The 11,536-nt window shown below is 42.6% G+C and overlaps 1 long non-coding RNA gene across 1 annotated transcript in view; it reads right to left on the minus strand.

Annotated features, from left to right (window-relative positions):
* LOC123287043 (uncharacterized) overlaps window positions 1-6,150 on the minus strand; it is a 60,410-nt gene extending 54,260 nt beyond the window's left edge. The window contains exons 1-2 of the long non-coding RNA XR_011505271.1: window positions 6,109-6,150; window positions 4,104-4,223 (exon numbers count right to left, since the gene is read on the minus strand). This is a non-coding gene — a long non-coding RNA (uncharacterized lncRNA). The remainder of the gene's footprint in view (window positions 1-4,103; window positions 4,224-6,108) is intronic.
* Between the last annotated feature and the right edge of the window lie 5,386 nt (window positions 6,151-11,536).

Consider the following 11,536-nt stretch of genomic DNA (forward strand, 5'->3'; position numbering starts at 1 on the left):
CTTTCTTTTTTTTAAAGATTGGCACCTGAGCTAACAACTGTTGCCAATTTCTTTTTTTCTTTTAATACTGTATCTTCCCAAACCCCCTGTACACAGTTGTCTATCGTAAGTTGCAGGTCCTTCTAGTTGTGGGATGTGGGACGCCACCTCAACGTGGCCTGACAAGCGGTGCCATGTCCACGCCCAGGATCCGAACCCGCCAAACCCTGGGCCGCCAAAGCGGAACACAGGAACTTAACCACTCAGCCACAGAGCCAGCCCCTGGAAGGGTTTCTGAAGGAAGAGTGGAGGGAAAGCCAGACTTCTGTTCAGATGAAGAAGTAGGAAAAATAATTTAAAGAATGTTCAGGAGTATTCCAACTTTTATTTAGATAAGAAATTAGTTAATTAAAGCAAAAGCCCAAGTCACCCACATTAAAGAAACCAAGTATTTCCCCACTTCCAAATACTCATAATGATTAACATGCTCTTCCTTCAACCTGGTTTCTACATGCTGATATGGAGGTAAATATTTCATTAAATCATTTTTTCCTAATTATAATTTTTTAATTGAACTATAACTGACATATAATATTGTATCAGTTTCAGGTATACAACAGAATGATTTGACATTTATGTACACTATGAAGTGATCAAAGTGATAAGTCTAGTAATCTGTCCTCATACAAAGTTATTAAAATATTATTGACTAAGTTCCCTATGCTGTATATTAATCCCTGTGACATTTATTTTATAACTGGAAGTCTGTACCTCTTAATCCTCTCACCTATTTTGCCCATTCCCTCATCCCCTTCTCTCTGGTGACCACCAGTTTGTTCCCTGTATGAGTTTCTTTGTGTTTTATTTTGTTTGTTCATTTGTTTTGTTTTTTAGATTCCACATATAAGTGAAATCATACAGTATTTGTGTTTCTTTGTCTTATTTCACTTGAATAACACCCTCTAGGTCCATCCAGTAGTCAGAAACGGCAAGATTTCATTCTTTTTATGGATGAGTAATATCCTATTGTGTGTGTGTTTGTGTGTACATACATGTATATATATGACATCTCCCTTGTCCATTCATCTGTTGATGGACACTTAGGTTGTTTCCATATCTTGGCTATTGTGAATAATGCTGCAATGAACATGAGGGTGCATATATCTTTTTGAATTAGTGTTTTTGTTTTTTCTCAGATAAATAATCAGAAGTGGAATTGCTGGATTGTATGGTAGTTCTATTTTTAATTTGGGGGGAACCTCCATACTGTTTTCCATAGTGGCTGCACCAATTTACATTCCCACCAACAGTGTACAAGAGTTCCTTTTTCCCCACATTCTTGACAACACTTGTTATTTTTTGTCTTTTTGATAATAGCCATTCTGACAGGTGTGAGGTGATATCTCATTGTCGTTTTGATTTGCCTTTCCCTGAGGATTAGTGATGCTGAGCATCTTTTCATGTGCCTGTTGGCCATCTGTATATCTTTGGAAAAATGTCTATGCAGGTCTTCCACCCATTTTTTAATCTTGCTGTTTGATTTTTTGATATTGAGTTGTATGCATTCTTTGTATATTTTGGATATTAACCCTTTATCAGGTATATCATTTGCAAACATCTCTCCCATTCAGTAGGTTGCCTTTTCATCTTATTGATGGTTTCCTTCACTGTGCAAAAGCTTTTTAAGCTTGCTGTAATCCCACTTGTTTATTTTTGCTTTTGTTGCCCTTACCTGAGGAGACATACCCAAAAATACATCACTAAGATTGATGTCAGAGAGTTATTCCCTATGTATTCTTCCAGGAATTTTATAGTTTCAGGTCTTAAATTTAAGCCTTTAACTTATTTTGAGTTTATTTTTGTACATGGTGTAAGAAAGTAGTCCATTTTCATTTTTTTGCATGTAGCTGTTCAGTTTTCCCAACACTATTTATTGAAGAGACTATCTTTTCCCCTTTGTGTATTTTTGTCTCCTTTGCTGTATCCTTACGACCACTACTTTGAACTCTTTCTGGTAGATTGCCTACCTACATTTCGTTCAGTTCTTTTTCTAAGGTTTTTCTTGTTCTTTCATTTGGAACATATTTCTCTGTCTCTCATTTTGCCCAACTCTCTGTATTTGTTTCTACATATTAGGTCAATCAGCTACCACTCCTGGTCTTGAAGGAGTGGGCTTGTATAAAAGGTGTCCTGTGGGACCCGGTAGCACAACCCACCCTGGTCATGAGAGCCACGTGCTCCAGGGGGTGTCCCCTGTGTGAGTGTGTGCACCCTCCTGTTGTGGCTGGACTGCAATTGCTACAGTCACATGGTGTGCAGGGCTGGCCCCCAGCAGGGCTGTCTGCAAGACCCAGCCATGACTGCTGCGGGCACACTGGTTGGTGAGGCTGCCTCCAGCCCAACTGGCTGAGAGGCTCAGCTGCAACAACTGTGGGCACACTGGTGAGTGGGCAGGCCTCCAGTGCAGCTGTGACTATTGCAGGAGCTCTGGAGTGCAGGGATGATCCTCCCCCTGCAGGGCGGAAGCCACTTTGGGGGCACACCTGTCCTGGCTGAGGCTACCCATTGGGTATGGCAGGGTGGGAGGCACCTTTGGGGGGTGCGCCCATAGGGGAACGCTGGGTCAGGGCAAGCTGCGCTAGCAAGGTAAATGGAGAGTGTCAGAAATGGCGCTAGACGGAAGGAGAGTTAAAAAAAATGGCACCCTCCAGCACAGAGGTGCTCCAGGCCTCTTATGGTAGTCTTCTATGTGGCCCTCTGGCTGGGATATGCCTGCAGCAGTCCTGTACACGTGTCCACATAAGTAAGGGCATACCAACAGCCATCAGAGAGAGGCAAGGGGCCGATGTAGTCCACCCGCCAGCGTTGAGTAGGCTGGTTGCCTCTGGCTATTTGGCCTGTGTCCCGGGGAATGGCCCGGGGTCTCCACAAGGAGCAGGAAGGGCATGTCTGACAGTCCTGCACCACGTCAGCATAGCGCAGGGGGAGGCCCCAGGCCTTAGCAATAGCCCAGAAGGTTCTTCACCCTCTATGTCCAGTCTTCTTGTGTAGCCATTCTGCCACTCTCTCCGCTGGTGCTTCTTCCAGGAGGCGAATTCGAGCTAACTCATCTGCCTGCTGGTTTCCTGGCAGCGTTGTCGCCTGATGTGCAGACACACAGTATACTGTTATCATCATTCCCTGGATCCCTTGCCAGATATCATTCCAGAGTTCTGCCCCCCACAACGGGCGACCGTTAATAGTCCACTGTTGTTGTGCCCATTGGGCCATCCGCAAGGTGAGCCCTTTACAGACTGCCCAACTGTCCATACAGAAGCATATCAGATCGGGCTCACGAGTCAACACCATCCAGGCAGCCCGCAATTCAGCCCATTGACTACTGTATCCAGAGCCAGAGTCCAACCACATGCTGTCGGTCAAAGGCTGGATGGCCACTGCTGTCCACTGGAGGGGTTTCCCCTTGCAGAGCCATCTGTATACCAGGCCTCTGCCGGGACTGGTCCTTCTGGTTGCGGTACATTTGGCAGAGTTCCAGGCATGGGCACCTCATCTAATGGGTTTGGTTCTTCTGTGATGTATGTTACTGGGCCTAGGATGGCATGCAATTCTGCACTTAGGGGACTACTCATGAAGGTCCCTTGTTGTTGTAACTATGCATGCCATTTGGCTAGTGTCTGCTGTTCCAGAGGGGGGCTTTTGGAAAGCATCCTGCAGCCACCCCGCAATGGGCAAATGAGTGCGGACCGTGACTGGCAGAGAGCGGGTTACGGGCTCCACCTGCTGAAGGGCCAGGTAAGCAGCACAGAATTGTTCCAGGGCACTGTAGCAGTTTTCAGCCCCTTTCCCCATTGGGACCAGAGCGAGGGACACTCGTTTATTGTCTTGCCTCTGCCAGAGACCCCATCAGAAGCCCTCTGGGTAACTGGAAACATCCAATTCACATGGTTGTGCTTGTGTTGAAACACCTGCGGGCTGGATTTGCTTTAGTGCTGCTTTGGCTTGGTCAAGGGCCTCCTGCTTGGTGGTCCCCCAGTCCCAGATAATACCCTTTGGCACCAACTTTGAAAGAGGATAGTCAGCCTGTATCGCATCTCTAACAGTAGCAGGAACCACTTTTGTCTTACCTGACCAGACAACACCCAAGTATTCGACAGACAATCCAGACCCTTGTACTTCGTTGTCATTGACCACTCATCCTCGTCGGCATAGGTGGGCCATGAGGGAACTGGAGGCTTCTGGAGGGTCTGGAAAAGACTCAGAGGTTAACATGACATCACCAATATAATGAAACAAGGCAACCACGGGGGTTTTGTCCATCTGTGGTGTTCTAGAAGCATTGCCATAGGGTGGGGTGGGAAGTGATGCAAGTCATTTTGCTCGTTTCCACCCCAGAGAGCAAAGTGCTTTTCACTCCTGTAGACCAGGACATTATTTCCACATGTGGCCTCCAGGTGCCCAAGACCTCAGCCACCTGCACAGCGCTGGAAGGGTGGGTCAAGGCCCTTTGGCCCTTCCCTCTAGCTGAGGGGCCTAGGTGTTCCCAGGCTGTGTGGGGGCGCTGTTAAAGCCACCAGAACAGCATTTGGTTGTTCATTAATTTATTTATTTTTTCCCAAGGGGTGCTTGCTGCTCCCTGGTCTGCAGCAGTCAGTCGCTGGGCAGACGACTCTGTCCCCGCCTTGCTCGGCCTCAGCCAAGCTGCGCTGGAGAGGAGGGAGGGGCGGGGAGTCACGGCTGGCCTCCATTTCTGCCAGGGCCAGGTGGCTGGACCAGCATTCACCGCTTCGCCCTGCCCCCGCAGGCACTTTCTGCCCTGGCCAGCACGCTCTTGGCCTGTCCTTGCTCCTGCGCAGCCACGGGAGCCAGTGGCTGTTTCTGTGACTGCCTTACTTTTGATATTGAAACATTTATTTTAATCTCAGCCAGTGTGACCGTACACAAAACTCCTCCAGGTTTTACTTTCACAAACCTTCTGTCACTTACTGTTTACATTTAGAATTTGTCCCATGCTTTTTTTTTTCCTTCCTAGTACTTTAGGACAAATTTATCTTTTTTAACAAAACAAAGAAAAATATCTTTACTCTTTACACCTTCTTTATTGAAAACATACATTTTACTTTCCTTGTATAGAAACTTTCTAGAAATATGTTTTCTTATAGAAAATTCCCCCAGCATGTACAAAACATGTTTATTAAGGAATGCAAGCATCTTTTAGTTTCTTTGAGATAAGTAACCAAAGGCAGACAAATCTGTGTTTAGTAATCAATCTCTAATATTTTATCCTGTTTGGAAAATGACCTAGATACTCAATGAATTTTTATCATTTAACTTAATTCAGCAAAACTCTAAAGTTTCAAGTTACCAAAAAGATTTTGAAGCTGTTTTTCAAGTGTTTATACCATAAAACATAACTATTGTTAAAAAGTCCTCCCCCCCCCCCAATTTTTATCCTTTTCACATCTATTTAGCTCACTTGTTCCCGGCTCCACCAGCTCCGCAGCAGTGGAACCCCTCCTGGGGAAATGCAACTGCTGAAAGCGCAGAGGCAGGTGGTGGGATCCGCCCCTGCCGCAGGGGGCTGCTCAGACCTCTGTCCTCTCCTCAGACTGCCATGGGCGTGTACACAGAGCCTTGGTGGTTCTGACTTGAACCAGCTGCTTCCCTCTCTAACGTTAACTCCTCTTGTAGCTGCCTCACCCTCGCTCTAGCTTCCATTTCAGCTTCTGTTGCTCAGCGAACAGCCCCAAGGAGGGCGCCCCCACCGCAGCAGCTACCGCCCGGACTTCTACTTTCCGTTTTCCCACATCAATCACGCGCAGGATTTCCCCTAGGCCCTTTGCAGTTTTCTGGGCGTCCCGTAATCACGCAGTGGGCCCCATCCATCTAGGATGGTGGTAATCAGCCCCCACACGGAGGACACCGGCCAACCCAGGATTTCCCCCATGGATCTCCCTTTCCCATCCCCCATAGTTTCGGCACTCGTGGGGGTTTCCTTGGTCTCCTCGCTGGCTTGCCAAGTGTTCCGCCACAAGCCCAGCTGGGCTAGGGTGGCAGGATATTGCACGAAGAGACTGAAGAAACGACGGGAGACTGCCAACAAGACATATAGGTTTATCGGGCCTTACTTACTGGGAGAGTGTCCAGTGGCAGCCAGCTGGATGGAAGTATGGGTACGCCTGCAATCACCCGCTAAGAAAAGCTTGCTTAAGTAGGCAGAGGAACAAAGGCTACATGCTTGCCAAAGGGCTGTCCTTGGTACAACCAGCGTTCCCAGAACAGTGGCTCACGTGGAGGGGCTTTGCATCCCTGTAAGATGTGATGGTCTTTTCTTGGGATAAGTGAGGATCCAGGCTGGTCAGGCCCAGATGGTTACAAATCCCGGAGGCTGGGCTGCCTGCCCAGAAAGGAGCCAGAAGGACACATGGTTGCAATGGGCCTGGGGGTTTCTGCCGAGCAAGCAAGGCCCAGGCCCTACGCCGCATGACTGGGCTGGCAGAAAGTAAAGGAATTCCTCAGAAGCTAGAACAAGAAAGTTCTTATCCACAGAAGTAAGCAGGCCCTGAAGCCAGAGGTTGCCTTCAGGTCTGTGCCCAAACTTGGGAGCCTAGATTCTGGATTTTCAGGGACTATCCGTCAGAGAGAGAACAGACAAAGCCAGGCCCTGAACAGGCTAGAAGATTAGATGAGAGACAAGCTAGAGAAGATGAGAGACAAGCTGGAGAAGAGTGGTTACTTCCAGGGAGGAGAGAAGGGATAGTGGAGAAAAACACAGAGGAGACTGCAGTGGTGCTGCTGCCTTTTTACTCTTAAGTTGGATGTTGGGTACATGAGCACTCATTTTCTTTTTATTCCCCAAATTATACATGCATTCTTTCCATAAAATTGTTTTAGTCTAAAGTGAAATAACTTTGCTGAAGTCAAACCCATGTCAAAATATCAAGGGTAATTTCAATTTAAAAAACAATCTTTTTTGCCCACAAAAAGCACAGCTAATATGCTAAAGTATCTGTTTATCTAAAGTCAGCCCAGAGGATGTGCTTAATGACAGCTTTACAATAACCTTCCTACCCAGCCTCATCATCACCATTCCTGTGCTTGAACAATCAGAGAAGATAGTGCACAATGGCTCGTCCAGTTAGATGAAGCTCAACTCTGTCCCCAGCTCCACCACGCTCTTCCTTCTCATCAGTCTGTAAGACGGCCCTCTGCCATCACCAGGACCAGCTGCAGATGACTCGGAATTGTCAAAAATCAAATTCATATACCCAAAGCGGAGAATGATCAAAAATAACGCTTTATTTTAATTTCCCAATCTTTGAAAACAATTCCAAAATAGGAAATGCAAAATATTTCGAGGAATAGCCACTCACCAGAATGTGTCCAGCTTCCTAAACAACCCCAGAGAAGCCAACATTTACTCAAATGTCAAAAACTTTGTGTTCTGTTTTAAAGAATCAATTTCTTTAATCTATATTATACCCAAATAGTGCTTTATTAGTGGAAAATTGTTTCTGACAGCCCACAAACTACTTACATAAAATACCAGCTGTTGAAATATTAAAGTTAATATTTTCTCTTTTAAGTACTTGAAGAAATCAAAATAGATGTTGCAATTTTAATTACATTCACTTAAAATGTGATCTGTACCCTTCAGCCCTAGCATCCTAAAGTACAACAGGAAGCTAAAAGTAATGCCACTCCCTTCCAGCAGTATTCTTTTTTTTTTTAATTTTTTTCCTTTTTCTCCCCAAAGTCCCCCAGTACATAGTTGTATATTCTTTGTTGTGGGCCCTTCTAGTTGTGGCATGTGGGACGCTGCCTCAGTGTGGTTTGATGAGCACTGCTGTGTCCAAGCCCAGGATTCGAACCAACGAAACATTGGGCCGCCTGCAGCGGAGCGCGCGAACTTAACCACTCGGCCACGGGGCCAGCCCCTCCAGCTGTATTCTTAGAGGAAGAACTCCAATCCAGTCAAATTAGCCTCCTGTTTACACCCCAAACATATCAGGCATATTCTTGCCTTAGGATCTTTGCACTTGTTCCTTCTGCCTGACACTCTTCAGACTGATACCCCACAGGCTCATCTGTTCAGCTCTTTTCTCAAGAGTCATCTTTTTCTGTGAGCCTTCTCTGACATCTTATTTAAACACTAAACCTTCCCCCAGCATTCCCTGTCCTCCATTCCTTCTTCTTCCTCTTTTTCTTTTTGATTTCAATTTTATTGAGGTATAATTGACAAATAAAATTGTAAGACATTTAAAGGGTACATCGTTGTGATTTCATACACATATACATTGTGAAAAGATTTGCCCCATCTAGTTAACTAACATATCCTCACATCTCTGTTCATTAGAGGTTTTCTGTTTTGGGGGAGGGGGTTGAGAACATTTAAGTTGTATTCTCTTAGCAAATTTCAATTATACAATACAATGTTGTCAACTACAACCACTGTGTTTTACATTAAACCCTAAGATCTTATTTCTCTTATAGCTGAAAGTTTGTACCCTTTTGAAAACCTCCCCCTATTTAGCTCACTCCCGAGCTGCTGGAAGCCACTTTTCTACTCTCTGTTTCTATGAGTTTGACTTTTTTTTTAGATTCTACATCTAAGTGATACCATGCAGTATTTGTCTTTCTCTGTCTGGCTTACTTCCCTTAGCATAACACCCTCAAGGTCCATCCATGTTGTCCACAAATGGCAGGTTTTCCTTCTTCCTCATGGCTGAATACTGCCCCTTTGCTTGTACACCACATTTTATTTATCCATGCTTCTGCTGATGGATACTTAGGTTGTTTCTAATACCTTGGCAATTGCAAATAATGCTGCAATGAACATGAAAGTGCAGATATCTCTTCAATATTCTATTTTCATTTCCTTTGGATATATACCAAGAAGTGGGATTGCTGGATCATATGGTTATTCTTTAAAAATTTTTTTTTAGGAACCTCCAAACTGTTTTCCATAGTAGCTGCACCAATTTACATTCCCACCAACAGTGCACAAGGATTCTCTTTTCTCCACATCCTCACCAACACTTATTATCTCTTGCTTTTTTGACGATAGCCAGTCTAACAGGTGTGAGGTGATATCACTGTGGTTTTGATTTGCATTTCCCTGATGATGAGTGATGTTGACCACCTGTTCTTGTACCTCTTGGCCATCTGTATATCTTCTTTAGAAAAATACCTATTCAGTTCCTCTATCCCACTTTTTAATCAGATTGGTTTTTTTTGCTATTGAGTTGTATGAGTTCTTTATATATTTTGATCTTAACCCCTTATCAGTATGTGATTTGCAAATATTTTCTCACATTCCATAGATTGCCTTTTCATTTTGTTAATGATTTCCTTTGCTGTACAGAGCTTTTTAGTTTGATGTAGTTCCACATTTATATTTTTGCTTTTGTTGCCTTTGCTTTTGGTGTCAAATTCAAAAAATCATTGCCAAGAGTGATGTCAAGGAGCTTACCCCCCTGTTTTCTTCTAGGAGTTTGATGGTTTCAGGTCTTACATTCAAGTCTTTAGTCTGTTTTGAATTGATTTTTGTATGTCATGTAAGATAGGGGTCCAGTTTCATTCTTTTGCATCTGGCTGTCCAGTTTTCCCAGCACCATTAATTGAAGAGACTATCCTTCCTTTATTGTATATTCTTGGCTCCTTTGTTGTAAACTCTGGGTTGTAAACACCTATGGGTCGTAAATATGTATGGGTTTATTTCTGGGCTCTCTATTATGTTTCATTGATCTATGTGTCTGATTTTATGCCAATACCATACTTTTGATTACTATAGCTTTGTAATATAGCTTGAAATCAGGGAATGTGATGCCTCTGGCTTTGTTCTTCTTTCTCAAGATGACTTTGGATATTCAAGAGCTTTGTGGTTTTTTACAAACTCTAGGATTGTTTATTTTATTTCTGTGAAAAATGCCGTTGGAATTTTGATAGGGATTGAATTGAATCTGCAGATTGCTTTGAGTTGTATGGACATTTTAACAATATCAATTCTTTCCACTTATTTGTGTCTTCTTTGATTTCTTTCATCAATGTCTTACAGTTTCCAGTGTACAGATCTTTCACCTCCTTGGTTAAATATATTCCAAGGTAGTTTATTCTTTTTGACACAGTTCTAAATGGGATTGTTTTCTTAATTTTTCTCTCTGATAGTTCATTGTTAGTGCATAGAAACACAACTGATTTTTGTATATTAATTTTGTATCCTACAACTGTTCTGAATATATTAGCTCTAACAGTTTTTTGGTGGAGTCTTTGGAGCTTTTGCTATATAATGACATGTTATCTGTAAATAGAGACAGTTCTATTTCTTCCTTTCTAACTTGTATGTCTTTTATTTCTTTTTCTTGCCCAATTGCTTTGGCTAGGACTTCCAGTAATATGTTGAATAAAGGTGGTGAGAGTGTCTTGTTCCTGATCTTAGAGAAAAAGCTTTCATCTTTTCACCATTGAGTATGATGTTAGCTGTGGGCTTGTCATATATAGCCTTTATTATGTTGAGGTATATTTCCTGTGTACCCAGTTTGTTGAGAGTTTTTATCAGGAATTGATGTTGAATTTTGTCAAATGCTTTTTCTGCATCTATTGAAATGATCATATAATTTTTATCGTTCATTTTGTTAATGTGCTGTATCAATTGATTTGCAGATTTTGAACCATCCTTGCAGTCCTGGAATAAATTCCACATGATCATGATGTATGATCCTTTTAAAGTTCTGTTGAATTCAGCTTGCTAATATTTTGTTGAGGATTTTAGTATTTATGTTCATCAGGGATATTGGCCTGTAATTTTTTTTCTTGTAGTGTTCTTGGTTGGTTTTAGTATCATAAAATCAGTCTAGAGGTGTTCCCTCCTCTTCTATTTTTTAGAAGAGTTTAGGAAGGCTTAGTATTAACTCCTCTTTAAATGTTTGGTAGAATTTACCAGTGAAGCCACCTGGTCCTGGACTTTTATTTCTTGGAAAGTTTTTTTCTTACTGATTCATTCGCTTTTCTGGTAATTGGTCTGTCCAAATTTTCAATTTCTTCATAATTCAGTCTTGTTTGATTGTATATTTGTAGGAATTCATCCACTTCTAGGTTTTCCAAGTTTTTGGCACATAATTGTTTATAGTAATCTCTTATCGTCTTTTGTTCTTTGTGTGATGTCAGTTGTGACATCTCCTCTTTCATTTCTAATTTTATTTATTTGAGTCTTCTTTTTTTCCTGGTAAGTCTAGCTAAAGGTTTGTCTATTTTGTTTATCTTTTCAAAAAAAAAAATCGCTTAGTTTCACTGTTCTTGCCTCGTGTCTTTTTATTCTCTGCTTCATTTATTTCTGCTCAGATCTTTATTTCCTTCCTTCTACTAACTTTGAGCTTACATTGTTCTTCTTTTTCTAGTTCCTTGAAGTGTAAAGTTAGATTGTTTATTTGAGCTCTTTTTTTCCCCTCAGTGTAGGCATTTATTGTTATCAACATCCCTCTTATAACTGCTTTTGTTACAACTCATAAGTTTTGGTATGATGTGTTTCCATTTTCATTTGTTCTTAAGATTTTTTAATTTC

Source organism: Equus asinus, chromosome 8, assembly GCF_041296235.1.
Source record: "Equus asinus isolate D_3611 breed Donkey chromosome 8, EquAss-T2T_v2, whole genome shotgun sequence".
In the NCBI taxonomy this organism is placed as follows: Eukaryota; Metazoa; Chordata; class Mammalia; order Perissodactyla; family Equidae; genus Equus; species Equus asinus.